This window comes from Pinus tabuliformis, chromosome X (assembly GCF_031772625.1).
Source record: "Pinus tabuliformis cultivar Carrire ecotype Pingquan chromosome X, CPIR1, whole genome shotgun sequence".
Taxonomy (NCBI): domain Eukaryota; kingdom Viridiplantae; phylum Streptophyta; class Pinopsida; order Pinales; family Pinaceae; genus Pinus; species Pinus tabuliformis.
Window position 1 is genome coordinate 649,773,027 of NC_142308.1, and position 18,623 is coordinate 649,791,649.

At 40.1% G+C, this 18,623-nt stretch overlaps 1 protein-coding gene across 2 annotated transcripts in view; it reads right to left on the minus strand.

Annotated features, from left to right (window-relative positions):
• Positions 1-15,831, minus strand: part of LOC149141667 (ubiquinol-cytochrome C chaperone family protein) — a 242,663-nt gene extending 226,832 nt beyond the window's left edge. The window contains exon 1 of one of the 2 annotated variants that reach the window (XM_089448706.1): positions 15,549-15,831. The gene's annotated coding sequence lies outside the window, so the exon portion shown is untranslated. The remainder of the gene's footprint in view (positions 1-15,548) is intronic. The other variant, XM_089448705.1, reaches the window with a different exon arrangement.
• Between the last annotated feature and the right edge of the window lie 2,792 nt (positions 15,832-18,623).

Genomic DNA, 18,623 nt, shown 5'->3' on the forward strand with positions numbered 1-18,623 from the left:
CCACCACAGACAGTCTCAGCGCATAGGATGGAGGCAGATTTGCTACATGGGGACATAGCATGGGCAGTGGAGCTGAGGGTTTCAGAGGTTGGAGAGCAGGCCCAGCCACCACCTCCAGACATACATGCCTTGTTGGATAGGTACCCAGTGGTGTTTGGGGATATTCCACCAAGGCAGCCACCAAATAGGGGATTCAAGCACACCATCGAATTGGAGCCGAGTGTGCAGGCGATGATCACTACCCCTTATAGGCATCCTAAGGCCTATAAGGACGAGATTGAGAGGGCCATCAAAGAGTTGTTGGCATTGGGCCATATCAAGCCAAGTTCCAATCCTTTTGCTTCTTTAGTAGTGTTGGTGAAGAAGAAGGGTGAAACCTTGCGCATGTGCATTGACTACTAGGCCCTCAACAAGAAGACACTGAACAACCGGTACCCCATCCCCCGCATCAATGATTTGGTGGATGAGTTTAGAGGAGCCAAGTACTTCTCTAAGATAGATCTACGTTCGGGGTACCACCAGATCAGGGTGAGGGATCAGGACATCCCCATGACAACTTTTCGGTTCCATTATGGCAACTTCGAGTTCCTGGTCATGCCATTTGGGTTGAACAATGCCCCAGCTACTTTTTAGTCATGTATGAACCATGTGTTATGGAGGTAGTTGAGGAGGTTTGTGTTGGTTTTCTTCGACGACGTCTTGATTTACAAAAGGACTTGGGAGGAGCATCTCCAGCACTTGGAGGAGGTGTTGCATATTTTGGAGGAGCAGCAGTTCTATGCCAAGTTGTCCAAGTGTGAGTTTGGCCTAACCGAGATGCTCTACTTGGGGCATATCATTGGTGTAGATGAGGTGAAGGTCCATGGGGAGAAGATACGAGCTATTCCGTGATTGGCCAGTACCCAGAGATATGACAGCGTTGAGGGGCTTCTTGGGCATCTGCACATATTACAAGAAGTTTGTCAATGGATTTTCGCAGTTGGCCGCTCCCCTCACAAATTTGACCAAGAGAGGGGCTTTCGCATGGACAGATGGGGCACACACAGCTTTTGACCGCCTCAAGGAAGTGATGAGTAGTTGTCTAGTTTTAGCACTTTCGGACTTCTCCCAGCCCTTCATCGTGGAGTGTGATGCATATGGGGAGGGAGTCGAAACGGTACTATCTCAGAATGGGCATCCCATTGCTTTCAATAGTCTGAAGCTCTTACCCCATGAGAAGTCATATTCTATATATGACAAGGAGATGCTGGCCATCGTGCATGCATTGGCCAAGTTCCGACAATATTTGTTGGGTAACAAGTTTCGAGTGAAGACTAATCACAACAGTCTTCGTCACTTCATGGGGTAGCAGGGCCTCAACGACAGACAGCAGAGATGGGTCAGTAAGGTGCAGGCCTATGACTTCGACATAGAGTATGTCCGGGGGGAGCACAATGTGGTGGTTGATGCCCTATCCCAGAGACCCGCAGGGCTATCACTCATGAGCATTGGAACGCCCAGTTATTTGTGGAGCAATCCAAGGACAAGAGGGCATGCGAGATCTGGAGGGTACCCACACAAATGAGCACTACCGCGTGATGGATGAGATCATCTACTACAAGGAGTGCATATTTATGGTTCCCAACTTGCAGTTGAGGGAGAGAATGCTCCAGGCAGCACATGACTCGCCATTGTCAAGGCACCAGGGGTTCAGGGAAACATACAAGGCAGTCAGGGAGCGCTTCACATGGAAGGGCCTCAAGGGGGACGTGCTGAAGCACGTACAAGAGTGTGAGGCATGTCAGAGGAACAAAGGGGAGTTGATTCATCAGGATTATTACAGCTGCTTCCCATCCCCGAGGGAAATGGGAAAGTATCTCCATGGATTTCGTCACAAGGCTCCCCACAGTACAGGGCAAGGACTGCATTTATGTAGTGGTTGACCGGTTGACTAAGTATGCCCACTTCTTCGCCATCCCTACCAGATATTCAGCTTCACAGGTTGCAAAGTTGTTCTTTAGGGAGGTCTTCCGGTTACACGGGCTTCCTAAGAACATCATGAGTGACAAGGATAGTAAGTTCATGGAAAGCTTTTGGCAGGAGCTCTTTAGGTTGGTTGGTACCGAGCTCACCCGTAACATGAGTTACCACCCCCAAACAGATGGCCAGACCGAGCAAGTTAATCAGAGGCTTGAGGGGTACCTGAGGAACTACGTGACTAGGCAGCAGAGAGCTTGGATTTGGTGGTTGCATTTGGGCAAGTATTGCTACAACACCACCCGTCACATGTCCATCAGTATGACTCATTTTCGTGCCTTGTATGGTTATGATGCATTATCTTTTGTTGATGTTGTTTTTGGAGACAGTCGTGCCCCAAAGGCCAAAGATTGAATCCAAGAGAGCCAAGACATCCTCAAGGCTCTCAAGGATAACTTAGTGACAAAAGGTGTACGCAGATCAGCACCAGACTGAGAGACATTTCGAGAAGCGAGATTTGGTGTGCCTCTGGTTACAGTTGTACAGGCAGTCCACGTTGAAGCAAAAGGGGGTCGAGAAGCTACAAGCTCGTTTTTATGAGCCATACAAGGTAGTCAGGCGAGTTGGGGAGGTGACCTATGATCTGGAGCTACCTCCGGGGAGTAGGATTCACAACATATTCCATGTCTCATGCCTTAAAAAGGTGTTGGGACAACATGTGACACCACCAGTAGAGTTACACCCGTTGGATGATGAGGGCCACCTAGTTTTGGAGACTAAGGCCATTTTGGAGAGGCGGGAGAGGAGGTTGAGGAGCAGGACCATCAAGGAGTTCTTGGTATACTGGAGGAACTTGCCGGATGAGGCCACATGGGAGGGTGAGCACATTTTGGAGCAACCAGCTCTAAAGTTGCTTGAGGGCAAGCAACATTTGGGAGGGGAGGACTATCATGTCCCTTCCCAAAAGAATTTGTAGCAGGCTTTATCTCTAAACAATTTTGCACAATTTTGCCAAAGAAAAGGACCCAAATAGTTTCGACTTAGGGACTTGGGAGAAATACGGCCAAATTATTTTGCTAGTGGAAGGTGGGGGCCACCCACGTGGGAAAGCATACTAGGCAATTTGAATTGCTTGGAGGAAATTCGTATAGATGTTGGAGGGACCCATATGAGGCAAAGGGAGGTCCACGAAGTCATAAGGAGGAAGAGCTCCTCACTTGGCCATTCATTCACTGTTACATATCGAAAATCACTTGACTGTTTGCTCTAACTACTTAGCCGAGTCAACTGGATGTTCAGCCACGAATCTCTCAAGCGAGAGATTCAACCTTACCTTCGAGGGACTATGAATGCCACCCTAAGAAGGCAGTTTCATAGCATCTTGAGGAGCACCAGGAAGTATTTACAGCCATTCCACTCAGCCATTAACCAAAAGTGCATATTTCTGGGCCAGCGGACAAAGGAACATGCAGTTGAGGGGAGAGCTTCATTAGGTCAGCTATTAGCCGGAGAAACCAGGAGATTCGAAGGACATCATTGGGTCAACACTCAGGAGGAGTTTTGGAGCAAGAGAGTGCAGCAAACAGGCAATTCGAATTCCAGTCTTGGAGGATAGCGCAAAGGGCCAGTCTGGGCAGCACGTGGGTCTTGAGGGAAAGAGCCACATCCCAAAATCACAAGTGGGAAAGGGAGGAAATCCATAGGAGGGCTCATCCCAGTGATTTGGGGTAGTTTTTGGCTGGTTTCCTAGCTTCACTCAGGTAGGTCGAGTTTTACAGTTGCAGCAGAGGTGGGGCTCCTTGGGTGTCGAATTTCAAAAGTTTGAACTAGGCCAAACCCTTCCTGGTTTTGGTGGGTTTTGGCTGAGGATCCGGGCGCTGAAATTTTATAATGTTCTGAGCACAGGAAGCAATGATTCCAGCCCTTTGATTCCAGCAGACATCACAGTTTCTAGGGCTTGGGCAACGCAGATCAATTTTGGTGCAACAGTTGGGCAACCTTCAGATCAGTGATTGCTCACCTGGGTTTTGTCACACTTGTCCTTAGAGACAAGCCCAGGTGCACCATTCTATTTATCATTGTATTTTCCCTTGAATATTTAATAAAATGGCTCAGCAGTTCTCTATTTCCAGCGTTTTCATGGGTCCCTGATGTGTATTTCGTTTCTCTGATTGCTGGAATGTTTGCTTGCTTGTTTATCACTTAATTTCCTGTTTAGGAACATTACAAGGAAATAAGAACTCAAACATTGCATTCGATGTGAGTTGTTGGATCCCATGGGCCAATTGACCTCGTTGACGTTTCAATAAAATTCAATTGTATTCCTAATTCTATTGATAATTTGTGCATCTAACTATATAAATAGAAAATTGGTCATTTAAAACTTTCATATCATATCATATTGTGTTGTATGAATATACCACATATGGATGTATGGATTCATCTATTTGAGTTTCTATTTGGATACTCAGTGTTTCTTTTTAAGGTGCAATGAAAAAAAGCACAATTTTCTGCCAGATAATTACTTCCAATGATACAATTATATATTTAGCACATTCCAAATCATTAAGCAATTGCACTTTAGAAAATTTCAACCATAAATAAAGTAGGACAGTATAGATCATAGTAAAATAATGATACACAAGAGACAAAATTTGTCCTGGGAAAAACCCAACAATCTTTTCTTAAAAGAAATTGTTTAATTCAATCAAATGTACATCTAAATTTTCTTGTCAAAACATAGTCAAATTGACCACAGCACATTCCAAGTCAAACCTGGTCAAAGGAGAGAGAAAAGTCAAACTTTTCTTCAGCTAGTCAAATTTGGTCAACAGGCCAAATTCCAACCTCTGATGCTCCCAATCAATTGTGTTCAAAGAGGTCGAATTTCGGCCCTATTGCCACACAATCTAGCAGGGCCCTAGGAGGGGAACCTACAAGACAACTACTAGACCAAGTGACAACAATGGGGCAAAGACCCACTGTCATCTTAGTCTATGTCCCCTGCTCTTTACAGACTTTCACCAATGGGAGGAATCCCAGTGTGAGAGGAACCAGTGGAAAAAGGGAGGGTTTACAATTTATGTGTGAAGTGATTCCACTAAGCCCATTCAAGGAGAGACTCAATTAACGCTCAATGCTTAAAAAAAACTAAAGGCTCTCCAAGAAAGACCTAGGAGGGAAATCGAGACTTAGGGCCTGAGATTTGGAATGATGATGAGTACACCTAAGGTCAAGACTTCCAAGATGAGATAGGACCTCTCAAGAAGCTTTGTAAGATTATTTGCTATTTCAAATAGGTTCTTCGCTCCTCTTGAGAGACCTAGTGAGGACTTACGCTAGACCTAGGGTTTTTGGAATAATCGTGGAAGGAGTTCCTCCAAGGTACTCACTAGGTCAAGGTAAGAGGGAGGAAGGGATCTCTTGTGATTTATTCTATCAAATACAAGGATCATGTGACCCTCAAGAAGGCCACCTTATCCAAGGAAAACTAACAAGGTTTCCCTTCTAGTGCCCACAAATTTAAGGAGAAATAATTGTGGGAATTCCACTAAAATTTGAGATCATCTAGAGGAAATACAAAGGAAGAGTTCTATCCAAACAGAATTCAAAAATTCCTCCTCTAAAGAATTTCGTTGGATGCCCTAGACAAACATCCAAGGAAAGAGGGATCAAAAAATTGGAAGAGAGAAAAGGAGGAGAAAAGAAGGAATGATCACCAAACTTCTTAGATCAGTGCCTACTTCCTTGGGCTATGGAGTCTAAGATGATTCAAAATTTGCCAAAATTGTCTCTAAGGAGGCTAAAGAGTGATGCCCTAGCAACCAATCTTTAACATTTACCCACTCAAGGTTTATGAATTTTCATGGGAAAAAAACAAAATTCCATCCATTAGGAACATTCATCTATTGTCATGCAATGAGTAACATAAGCAATTGCCAACCAAATAGCCTTTAACAATGATATTCAACAAAATAGGGCACAATAGCATTAACTAGTTGCAACAATTCCATACTTTAGACATTAAGAGAAAATCTTCAACAAACAGCACTTACAAGATGACAATAAGACATATCCAACCATAAACCAAGATGTAGCTCCAAAGAAGATCGAAATTTTAAGCTTCCAAAGATATTGAAATGCATCAAAGAATCTCCACTTGCGTCCAAGAGAAATTTCGAAGTCTTTTTACAAGAGAAAGATCCAAGTGATGATGATGACTTCTAACAAATGAGACTCATCTATATTTATATGAGTCTCTCTTAATTCGATTTAGCCTAATTAGCCCCAAAAATTATAAAATAATGTGCTAGATACAAGTCTTGGTGACAAGCCCACCAAGTAGCTAACATAAGTTATTAAGAAGCCATCCATAGGTGAGCCGAAATGATGAATTCATGACGAAGAAGGGTCATTAGAGGGCCTCGTTGAGTCCTCTAGGTGCCATGATGAGAAAGAGGGCTCCATGGATGATGGACAAGGGGGTGGCCCCTTAATCTCTATGTAGGTCATCATGTGGTGCTCCAAGGTTGTCTTAGGACACAATTGTTGGTCTCATGGGTCTCCAAATGAAAGATAAGCCTGTAAACTGCTCCAATGAGGGCTCTGATGATGGTGCCTACCCTCCCATGTCTCAAGGATGAGACAAACCTCCTTTGGACCTTGGATCAACTACCTTGATCATGGTAAGTCGGTTGGGTTATGCGGGTCCAAGTGCATCATCTTGTGAATAATGTGGGTCGATGAACAAACTGTTGAAGGTGTTGTGGGTTCCCATGGCATGAAATGATGCTAATACACAGGATGGAGTCCCATGGCTCTCAACACATCCCTTACAAATGTCAATATGATCCTCTAGTGGGCTTGGGCCCCAGTTAAGTTGCCCAGCCCATGATGAAACCACGTGTCAATTACATATAAGATCCAATGTGTCTCCTCACCATCATGTACAATAATCCATTAGTGCATCTAAGTGGACCAAGCTTGTTAATTAAGAGCACAAATGAGACTTCATAATGGGTTTCCCTTCCAAACTTGGGGCTTTCAACATGTAACAGTGTTACCTCCTTAGCTAGAAGTGGCTAATAAACAACCCTGTTAGGTGTTCCCAACCCCTAAGGGAAAAGACAGGTCCAAGGTACGTCCTTCAAGTGATAGGGACCATGTGAATAATGATGAGGTGGATAAAGACACAGGGGTCTCAAGGGCCAAATGCCATGGGTTCAAGGGTGGTAATGATGAGGGATGTCCACATACTTGCGTGTATAGATGTAGGAGGGAGCAATCGTGGTACATGAGTTACCCCAACCCTTGTTTATCCACCTTTCTTCATTTGTTTTTTGCCTTTTCTTGATTTTTCTTTATTATACTGCTCAGAGCTCTAGGGATGAGAGCATGCTATGTATGATATAAGCAGTTATTACCCCTTTAAGGTGGGGCAACTCATTGCTCATTAGCGATTGGGACATGCATGGGTTCCTTAATAATGTGGGGGCACTCATAGGACCCTAGGAACCAGGGTGATGGCCATAATGAAGGGGGTAGAGCTCACATTTGGCTTTTTCCCATGTGTTATTTTTAATATCTTGGCCATCTTTTGCATTTTGTGATATTCTTTTCTTTTGTTTGTGGCCATGATATGCTTTTATCCTTTTTATTTAGCTGTATCAACCTCCAGGGCAACATTTCTAAGCTTGACCCAAACATGTGGACAAGGGGAGAGAGTGCACCAAAGCCTTGTGGACCCAGTGGTCACGTGAACCCATAGAGGCAAGATGGTGAAATAGGGCTTGTAATGTACAGAGAGAAATGAAAAATGTGAGACGGGAAAATGGGACAGCGCACCCAAAATCAAGGTTTCCCAAGTAGTGCCCTTCCTAAAGCTATGAGCCAATAGGGGAGATCCCACGGGACTAGGATTGAGAATTAACCCCCCTTTTAAGGTGAGGAAACAAAACTACAATCAAAACCCTTCCTTCTTCCAAGCCTCCCAATAATCCATGCCCAAAGTGCCTGAGGAAAGACAAACATAAGCACCCGATTGCACAATGAAAAACATACCTTTAGGATTGGATGGCCCAACTTCAAACATATGCTCTTGACGAATGGGCAAGGGGACATACGACTGGTTCAGGGAGCGAAGATCAAATGGCACAATATATCGACTACACTAGTGGCTATCGGGGTTGTTGGCTGCCGGTTGAAGACAAATCTGGGAGAAAAATTCTCCTATGGGGTCACCCACTGGTGGTGGGTAACAGGCCCTGCAACTCCCTCAGAAAATTTGGTCAAACTACCATAGTTGACATGTGGTCAACGCTGGTCAAACAGGTTCGGCCAATGTCCGCATTTCTACCTAGAGATTCAATCAACAATCCAGTCAAAGATGCCCAGAGATTCAGGCCAATAACCAGCCAAAGCAGTGCAGAGACTGTCAAAGTCAACGTTGGTCAACGAGTCAAACTTCAGTCCAGCATTCAATGGTCAACCTCAGACTTCTTCTGCTCCTTTGAATGTGTGAACAGAGGACTAATTGCTCTTGTGTGAGATCCGAATTGATGCCAAGTGAGGAGGTCAAAATGTTAATATATATGTGTCCAATCATGTGGGTTTTGACCAATGGTCAAACCCCTTCAACTAGTGGGACCAACCTCATAGTTTTGGAGCCTACATGAAAAATAAAATAACAATTTTCTTTCTTTTGACTTTGTTGACTTATATATTGACCGCAACTACAAAATTTCAACACTCCTTCTTTGCCAAGGAGGTATTCTCCTTGACTTCCACAAATGCGCATTTGTTGAATAAAATCTCTCCATTCCAAGAAAAGATTGAAAGCATCCCCGCATCAGCATCGATAGAGGAACTAGCTACCCACTAGTCCTTAGGTCACCAATCTACCAAGTCATCACTTGGAGTCTTGTCAGGAACCCACCTGACCCATGGTGAACCTGAGGCCCATTTACCATTCCCACATGTCGTCACATGTTATTGAGTGGTAAAAATACTCACCCAATACTACAAGGCACAAGCTCAACCCACTAGTCAAAACCCATGGCAATATGGTTAGATAACCCCTGACTAGGGGAGCAATCCAAGCCTCGATGCTAGCTAGGCCGATCTCCCCAACCATATTACATGGCTTCCCGATCAATACCCATGACCTAAGGGAGATTATTCGCTCCTTGATGCTACAACATCAACACTCCCTTCAACCAAGGGAAGCATTCTCAATCACTCCAAGCTTGTCCTAGAAGTATGCCAACTTCATCCAAGGACAGAGGCTTTGTGAGAATGTCAGCAACCAGCTCAATTATAGAAATACATAGGAGCCTCACTACTCCTTTTGTACCACGTGCTTTGACCTATCATCATGGTTGTCTCCTGCACTTGATCAAGCAATTCTGCAAGTAGCTTCCGAAGCAACACTACTTCATGACTCACCAAACAAATTGTAATATACTCTACTTCAATAGTGTTGTTAGCTTTCTGCTCATCATAGTGGACCCCGAGTTGAATCATCATCCTAATGTACTTTTACCATTTTTTGCATTCTCAGCGCAATCTAAATCTCTGAATCCCTACAGTTGTATGAGACATTTTTCAATCCATATCCAACTGTACCATGTCAGTACCTCAACACATGTGCCACATGCCTTAGCTCAACCATAAACTAACCAGCTTGAATCCATCACCATAGTTGCTTTCCGATCACCCTGACTAGGTGTTCCCTCTAATGCTGAAACAAAATCTGCTAAGACAATCCAGGTTGCTCCCTCTGCCACTCAAGCTTCATTAGATAGGATACCATGGGAATGGCCATGAACTTGTTGTCCATCATCCCAAATCTCTAAAGGATCGTAATAATACACTTCCTTTTGACAAAGGAAGATCTCACCTGGCTTCTACAAACACTTCTAGTCCCACGAAGTAATATATCCAACCAAGATACTTCACCTCGATCCTAGAGATCAACTCACTTTGTCATAATTACTCCCTCTATCACAGAAGCAAATCTGTTGAAAAACCAAGTGTTGGATAGATTAAAGCTTGATTTCTCTTTCTTGATAATTGCTTGTGCATGTTAGTTGTCTTCTTATTAATTTATGTTCTCTTCATCAAGCAATTATACAATACTTCAAAGCATAAAGATCACAAACAAACAAAGAACACCAAAAATTAGGCTCCAAGCCAAGGCAAAACCCCACAAGGGGTAAAACCCAAAAATCCTTCTCTTATAGAATCAAATCAAAATGAGATATCCAAGACCTAAGACCAAGACCAAGACTGCCACAAGAGATCCAAGTCAACCCTCCTCTAAGTCTCCTCCAATCAAGTCAAAGTCAACACTAGTCAAACTCTATGAAATCTAGGCAAATCATAGAAAATTTCGATCTTGCAATAGAGACCGTATTTCAGCCCTCTAGTAGCCTCAAAAAATCACAGAAAATTCGCACGTGTGAGCAGAACTAGGGAAAAAAATTGGTATTCTCTCCCTCCTTTGACTTTCTTCTCTCTCCTTTGACTTCAACTATCTTTTTCTTCTTGTTTGGCACATAAATCAATGTGATGTGTGAGTGAATGAATGAGGTCGAGTTGACTTGTATTTATAGTTGTCCAGGAGGGTCGAATGGCTGCCACATAGGTCGACTTGTCCAAGTAGGGTCGACTTGTCCAAGTAGGGCCGACTTGGTCTTGTGTTCACTGTTAGACTCAAAATAAAAAATATTTTTCTTTTCTTACAAAAAGCCTATATGGGACTTGACTCAAATACATTTCTTTTGACTCTTAATAAATCCTTTTTGATTCAATTGACTCTATAAGCATGAAGAACATGCTTTTGACCAAAAATAAAAATAATAATGATGAATATAATAAATATATCAATGATAAAAATCATATTTTATTACATTATGAATACCAACACTAGTTACATTTTTCAACAAAATCTTCCTGCCACTATCGCTCCCTCTAACAAGTGAGTCCTTCCACTCTCATCAGAAACAAGATCAACCAAGATTTCTCAAATATCCATACCAAGCCCAAGGTCCGTATAAAGCTTTCTCCAATCTCCAAACATGAGATCCCCTCTCATGTACCTCAAAGTCCAAAGATTTTCCCTTGTACATTTTTTCCTGACAACTAGAGCAAATGTCTCCTCATAGTCCTCTCCCTCTTCATGGGAGAACCCTCGCTTTCTACTTCTCTATATTGCCATCTACCAAATGCTTGATCTTGTAAATCCACTTTGAAGTCATCACTGACTTTCCACAAATCTCGGCACAATGACATCCTTCAAACTTGTTGGTCTGCCTGCTCCCTCTAAACTAGGAGCTCTTATGGTCATTAGGTACGATTACAGTACAACTTCTCCCTCTTGAACACAAATCATTTTGGGAGAATCCACTTGTCACAAGCTTTGCTTTCGTTCTTCCCAATGCTTTCATCTGCTGCCAGAGTCTTGGAAACCCTTACAATGTACTTGCAACCCTCACTAGAAGGCCATGGAAGAAACAATTATACCCCAGCAAAAGAACCAAAGACAAGAGGCTGAGTTAAAAAATAAATTAATAATAATCAAGGAATACAAATCTAGAGTACTTATCTTTTGAGGACTGTAGGGAATTGTCAACTCCCTCTTGCTCCTAGACTACTTGCGGAAACCACTGAAATCTATTTGCAATCTTAACAACCTAGTAAAACATATCCTCATCCTTATCATTAGCTACTAATGCTTTTGTAGTGTCATTCTTGGATTTCTTCTGATGTGGATGCTCATCATCATCATTGTTTGTTGCTTAAACTTGTTGCTTGCCCTTCCTCTTTTTATTATTATTATTTCCTTTAGGACACTTGTCTTCATAGTGGCCATACTTGTGTCAACAAAAACATTGAATCTTCAACATATCCTTCTTTCCTTGAGAGGGAGGTCTTCTTCTTGCATTCCTTTGAAACCTTCCAAAATTTCTCCTTCCTCTACCATTCTTAGAGTGGGTTGCAAATGCTTGAGAATCACCATCTTGAGGTCTTGGAATCTTCCCCTTTGATACAAGTCCAAATTCCTCTTGAGTACATGAGGTTCATAGTTCCTCAAAACTTGGAATATCCTTTCTGCCACAAATACTAGAAGAAAACGAATCCCATGAGTCAGACAAACCATTAAGTGCTAAAGTCACAAGTTTTGTATCAGAAATAACTTCAATAATAGCTTGAATTTGATCTCTCAATTAAGAGATCCTCATGAAATATGAAACAACAGGCCCACAGTATCAACCTTTTCCATTTGAACATCACGAAGTTGATTCTTCAAACTCATTTTCTAACCAATGTTGTCGATGGTATACAATCCCACTAGGGCATCATACATCTTTGAAGATTCCAAACCTGAAACATAAGGAATCAAATGATCTTTTATGGATTCAACAATAATCCTCATGGTTGTGATTTCATTCTTCTTGTATCTTGTTTTTTCTTCATTATCTTGTGGTCCAGTAATCTTGCCTTTCACATAATCCAAAACATCATTCTCTTCCATAATAAGATCATCCTTGTCTTCCAGGTCCTGAAGTTTGTAGCACCTTCCAACTTGATTTCTATCTTAGTATAGGAACGCATGGTCATAGATCTGGTCAATAATACGATTGCAGAAGTAGGCATCTTCAAGAGTGATCTCAATGCCCTTTCTCTTCACCAAAGCTCTAATACCATGTTGATTTTTAAGTTGCAATTAAGACAAGCACAATTTTCTGCTAGATAATTACTTCCAATGATACAAATATATCTTTAGCACATTCCAGATCATTAAGAAATTACACTTCAGAAAATTTGAACCATAAATATAGTAGGGCAGTATAGATCGCAGTTTAATAATGATGCACAAGAGACACAAAAATTTATCCTAGGAAAACCCAAAACAGGGAAAAACCCAACAATCTTTTCTTAGAAGAAATTCTCCAATTCAATCAAATGTACACCTGAATTTTGAAGTCAAAACATAGTCAAATTGACCACACCACTTTCCAAGTCAAACCTGGTCAAAGGAGAGAAAATTTAGATGTTCACCTAGTCAAATTTGGTCAATGGACTAAATTTCTACCTCTACTGCTCCTAGTCAACTGTGGTAGAAGAGGCCAAATTTCAGCCCTACAACTCCCTCGGAAAATTTGCTCAAACTACCACAGTTGACCTACAGTCAGTGTTGGTCAAACAGGTTTGGTCAATGTCCAGATTTCTACCGAGATTCAGTCAACAGTCCAGTCAAAGATTCCAAGTCAAAGCAGCCCAGAAAATGTCAAAGCCAGCGCTAATCAACGAGTCAAACTTCAGTCCAGAATTCAGTGGTCAACCTCAGAGTTCTTCTACTCCTTCGCACTTGTGAACAAATAACTAATTGCTCTTGTGTGAGATCTGAATTGATGCCAAGTTAGGAGGTCAAAATGTCAATATATATGTGTACAATCATGTGGGTTTTGAACAAGGATCGACCCCCTTCAACTAGTGGGGCCAACCTGATAGTCTTGGAGCCTACATGAACAATAAAATAATAATTTGTTTTCTTTTGACTTTGTTGACTTAAATACTGACCGCAGGTACAAAATTTCAACACTTAGAAGTAGCATTATGTTTCTTCATGTTTGATCATGATTCGTTGATCATAAAATTACAAGTGCTTTACTATTTTCTTTATTTTTTATTGTTAGATTTTCGTTAAATGTAGCACCCTGTAAATTATTAACCTAGCAGATTGCAGATCTCCTAAATAATTTAAAAAGCTAAGTTCTTAACATTCAGCAAAAGCAAAAATTAGGTAATCAATCTCATAAAAATGACAAATAGATGCTACCCAATCATAGTTCCTCATTAAAATTCTTCAAGACTTACTTGCGCTCCCTTCTGGCAAAATGGCCCAACTGAGTAATTACATACAACAACGAGATCTGATCCAGTTGATCTTGATCTCCTTGTTGCCCCCTTCCCCAGACCCAACACACTCACTGAGAAGGCTCTCTCAATCTTGTGTTGTTGTGTGGTGTATTTGCTTTCTTTCTAGTGTTGCTTTTATAACTTTACATTAAGCTAAATCCCTAATCCTTATCTCCAAAGTTATTGACAACCGAGATTAGATCTTGCCTCGCCTGAGATCAAGGGCTGAAAATAAAACATAATCACTAAAGTAATTTACTTTACTTTTCCTAAGTTTACTTTAGCTCAATAAGCCAACATAATAATTATGTGTTTTTCCTAAGTTAGAGTTAGGCTAAGTTACAAAAACAACTTTCTCACACTAGAGCAAGTGTCTAAGGAGACTTTGGTCGACTTCTGCACACCTAGACACTTAGGCATGTGTAGAAGTACCTACAAGCATCGACATTTATTAGGTTCAAGGATGGTTGCACCCTACCACCCAAGTGTTTTCCCTTGAGTTTTGGAGGTCTCTCCAGCTATCCTAGAAACTTGTCCTCTATCTCTGAACCTCAATGAAACATGGCAGCTAAGATTATTTGAGCTTTAGTTGGCTGCTAGTAAAATCTACATTACTTATAGCTGCTCATGAGATGTTTTGATGTATATTCAAGAATTCCATCACGTCTACCACAACTTTTTCTCATGCTTCTCTTATTCTGCTTTTCCTCTCCCCTCTTCAATGAATATGGACAAATTATATATCAATCAAATTGACTAGTTCCAAGATATCAATTAGGTCTGGCTCGAGTGGTTGCCAGGTTGGAACATATATGTATCCTCCCCACCCAGGTTCAATTCCTACCTGTGACATGTGTGCATTTGTTGAGCAAATTGTTGATGTAGGATCTTCATTAGCCAATTGTTAATTGGGGGGTCTTATAACGTACCAGAAGTTTCATTCTCCCTTATGGGCTTGAGGGTGGGATGATTGGTATTCCACAGGGAAAGAACGACAAGTTCCAAGGTTGCTATAAAACGACCAAGCTATTTCTTCTTAATTTGAACTATAGTTTACACGTAAAATCAATCCTCTCCATGCAACAGACACAGTAAATTGAGTAAGTTAGACGCCATTCCAGGTAAAAACGTTAGGTACACCTAGTTAAACTATCTGCGGTAGGCCGCACTACGTCACACTGAAGTGACTAACGGAACCAACTTCTAGTTCAAGCGTTTTAATAGATTTATTTCATGTCAAAGAAAAATTCTCTTAACTAATAGGTAATTCAATCCATCCATCTGCAAATGTTATTGACAAGGGTGATTTTATTGGCAATGCAATGTTAATGAACGTAGTTGTTACTCTAATTTTAATACTGGTACACCTAACACTGACTCTGCAGTCATTTTCCTCTCCTGTTTACTTGAATTAGGGCATCATTTGACCGTAAGCGAGGGGGAACAAAAATCAAATTGAATTGAACGTTTATTTATCCATCATCATCTGGCCCACGAGATGGTGAAATTAACCTCAACAGCACGCCAGTCCATGCCCAGATTTAGGGCCTCTGGAAACGAATGCATCATTCATTGCTTCAACGGCTTTAAATAGTACCTGTTAACTGCATTCATCCATTCATTCTGCAAACAAGCAAACTGTTCTATTGAGATTGGGTTAGGCTTCAAACCTGAGACGTGATTCGATGTGCTGGAGAGGAGTATGTTGCTTCTGATCGCTCCAATGTATATCTTCACTGAACGCCTTTTCTTTTGTTTACTTCGGCTTCAGTCAAATAACCGAACTGGCATTCACAGACAACGTAGCCTGTATTTCTCCCACTCACCTTCAAACCGCAGGTTTTCCAAACACTAGGTCAGGTTAACCCTATATTTAGGGTTGGGTTGAGTTAAATCTTTTCTCACGGTCCACAAATGGGACGGGTTACAATTTTAACAACTTGTCGCAGGTTTACATCGAAATGTTTAATGTTCAGATTTATTACATCTTTTCCCCGAAAAGAAAATTGAAGCACAAACAGCAATTACGAAATAAATATTGTGATCACATTTTCAATTGAGGGGAGATTTCCCAATGTTCCAATTAAAAGATTTTGATGACAAGTTAGAAATATTTAATTGCAATTGTATGATTGAACTGTACTTGGAGGACTTATGACGGTGGTTGCTAATAATCAATCACGTCCACTCCTTTACATTGTGAGGGATTCTATGCCAAAATATGGCTTCATTCCTATCAAATTGGTTGCCAAAAAATAATAATAGAACCACATTATAAACAAAAATAGAGAACTAAAGAATTATATGTAGATAGCTTAAGAATACAAAAAATTCCAAGAATCTGAAAGTAGCCAACTTTCATCACTCATTTGGAAGGTAAGTGAGGGTAAGTGTTATGAATAAAATATAAATATCATAATAATAAGGAATAGTTGATAAAATAGTAATTAGTTAATCAAGAGGCATGTCCCTAAGAACATGACCATTCATGAAAGGGTACCTGTCTAGATATATAAAGCATATCCTCATTTGTAACTCAATCATCTTACTTGTATTTAAATATTCTTCTATAATATATTATTGTTCTATCGTAGATGGTTTTCTATTTCAAATCTTCTGAAGTAGTATGTTGCATGTACGAACTTTGTTCGTTACATTTGGTATCAAAGCAATTCGATCCTTTGGCTGCTCAACCACTACATAGACCTGTGTTCTCCGATCCAGGTCTTTGACCATCAAATTCGTCAACATTGTTGTCGTTGAAGTATTTTGCTACAAGAATTTGGAGTTTCTCCATATCGCCATTTAGACCTTTGGCCATTTAAAAATAAATAAAATAAATAAATCAAAGTGATAAGGTTCCTTGAAGAAAGTGAAACAAGGTATTTTGAAGGGATAAAATAAATTATTATAAAGCGATTAAAAAAAAGGGGATATATATATATATATATATATATATATATGTTATTCAATAATAATAATAAGGAGGTCCGTTCAAAAAAGAGTTTTTATTTATTGAAAGGGTTATTATAGTGAACAAAAAAAATGTTTTTATAACAAGATTATTTGGGAAAAGATAGAAAAAATAATATATTATTATATTCTCAATGCCCATATAAGAGGAAAATGAAGTAGTTAAGATGAGTTCCACAACAATCATTATTTTGGACTAAATGTTCGTTTTGTATCACATACATTGAATATCCACGGATTCATAAAAATTGTGAATTATGTTGTCCAACATGTGGAAAATTATTTAATGTGGAAGAATTTCAAGATGATGTGTTGATGCAAATGACAGAACGAGATGAAAAACTTGCAAAATTGGAACAAAAAATAATAGAAAAGGACGAGGAAATTTTGCATTTAAGGGACCATAGCCAAAACTACTTGTGAAGGTCAAGAAGTCTAAGGAAAGAAAGAAAAAAATAGAAGAAGAAAAAGAATGTGTCGAGAAGAAATTCAACGAAATTCTATCAGAGAATCAAGAAGAAATTTTATGTTTAAAGAACCTTGTTAAAAAATTATTAGAACAATCAAAAGTTTAAAAGATGAAGAGAAGGATATTAAGGCTACAGTCAACAATTCATAAAACAAAGGACTTTCATGTCTAAGGAATCATAATCAAAACCTTCTTACGCAAATAAATAAGCTTAAAAGTGACAAAAAGTCGTTAGAAGACAAATTAGAACAACTTACTCAAAAAGAAGTATTGAAATCCTCAGTCATAAAAGTCCAAGTTGAAAATAAGGGAACGGATATTGATCTAGTCAATATCACAATTCAAGAAGAGGATAAACCAGTTGAAGTGAAGATAGTCATGCAATGGAAACTTTAAGTGAAGATTTCACAATTAATCAAGCAACTTTTGTACCTGCAAAATCAGATTTCTTCAATAAACCACGAAATTACCACAAACAAATTGAGAGATCACATCACAAAAACTCCTTATCGCCATCCAAACTATAAAAGAAGATATCCCAACCAGAAACAAGTGACTTATGTTCCCAAGAACGTCGACGTCACCATAATTCAATCTTGTAATAAAAATCCATCTCAAGTTTTCAGTAACTGCATGATTCCACAGAAGATTGACTTAGGATGGTCAAATCCCTTCTTATTGCGGTAATTTTGTTTATCTCTTAAAAGATCCTATCATCTTGTATCAAGGAAGATGACAACTCCGAGAATTCAAAGAGTTCTGAAAGATGTGAAAAGATTAAAATAAAAAGAAATAGATGATTGCCTTGTCAACAATAAGCTTTGAGGACAAATCTTTTTGAAGAGGAAGGCAATGTTATGAATAAAACATAAATATAATAATAGTAAGGAATAGTTAATTAAATAGTAATTAGTTAATCAAGCAGCATGTCCTAAGGACATGACCATTCATGAAAGGGTGCCTGCCTAGGTATATAAAGCGAAACCTCATTTGTAACTTAATCATCTCACTTGTATTCAAATATTTTTCTATAATATATTATTGTCTCATCATGGATGTTTATATATTTCAGATCTTCTCAAGTAGTCTACTATGTATACGAACTTTGTTCATTACAGTGAGTCGGAACCAAGTTGTCTTGTTAATGATATGGCAACAAAGGAGAACTGAATGCACGATGAGCATGGCCTTCCATATGCTCCAATCTACCTTCTAATCACTCCATTCAATCAAGATCCACTTATGGCCATGACACTGAGAGGTGGGCATGCCCATCATCTACCATTGATTTTGTTGAAGGTCA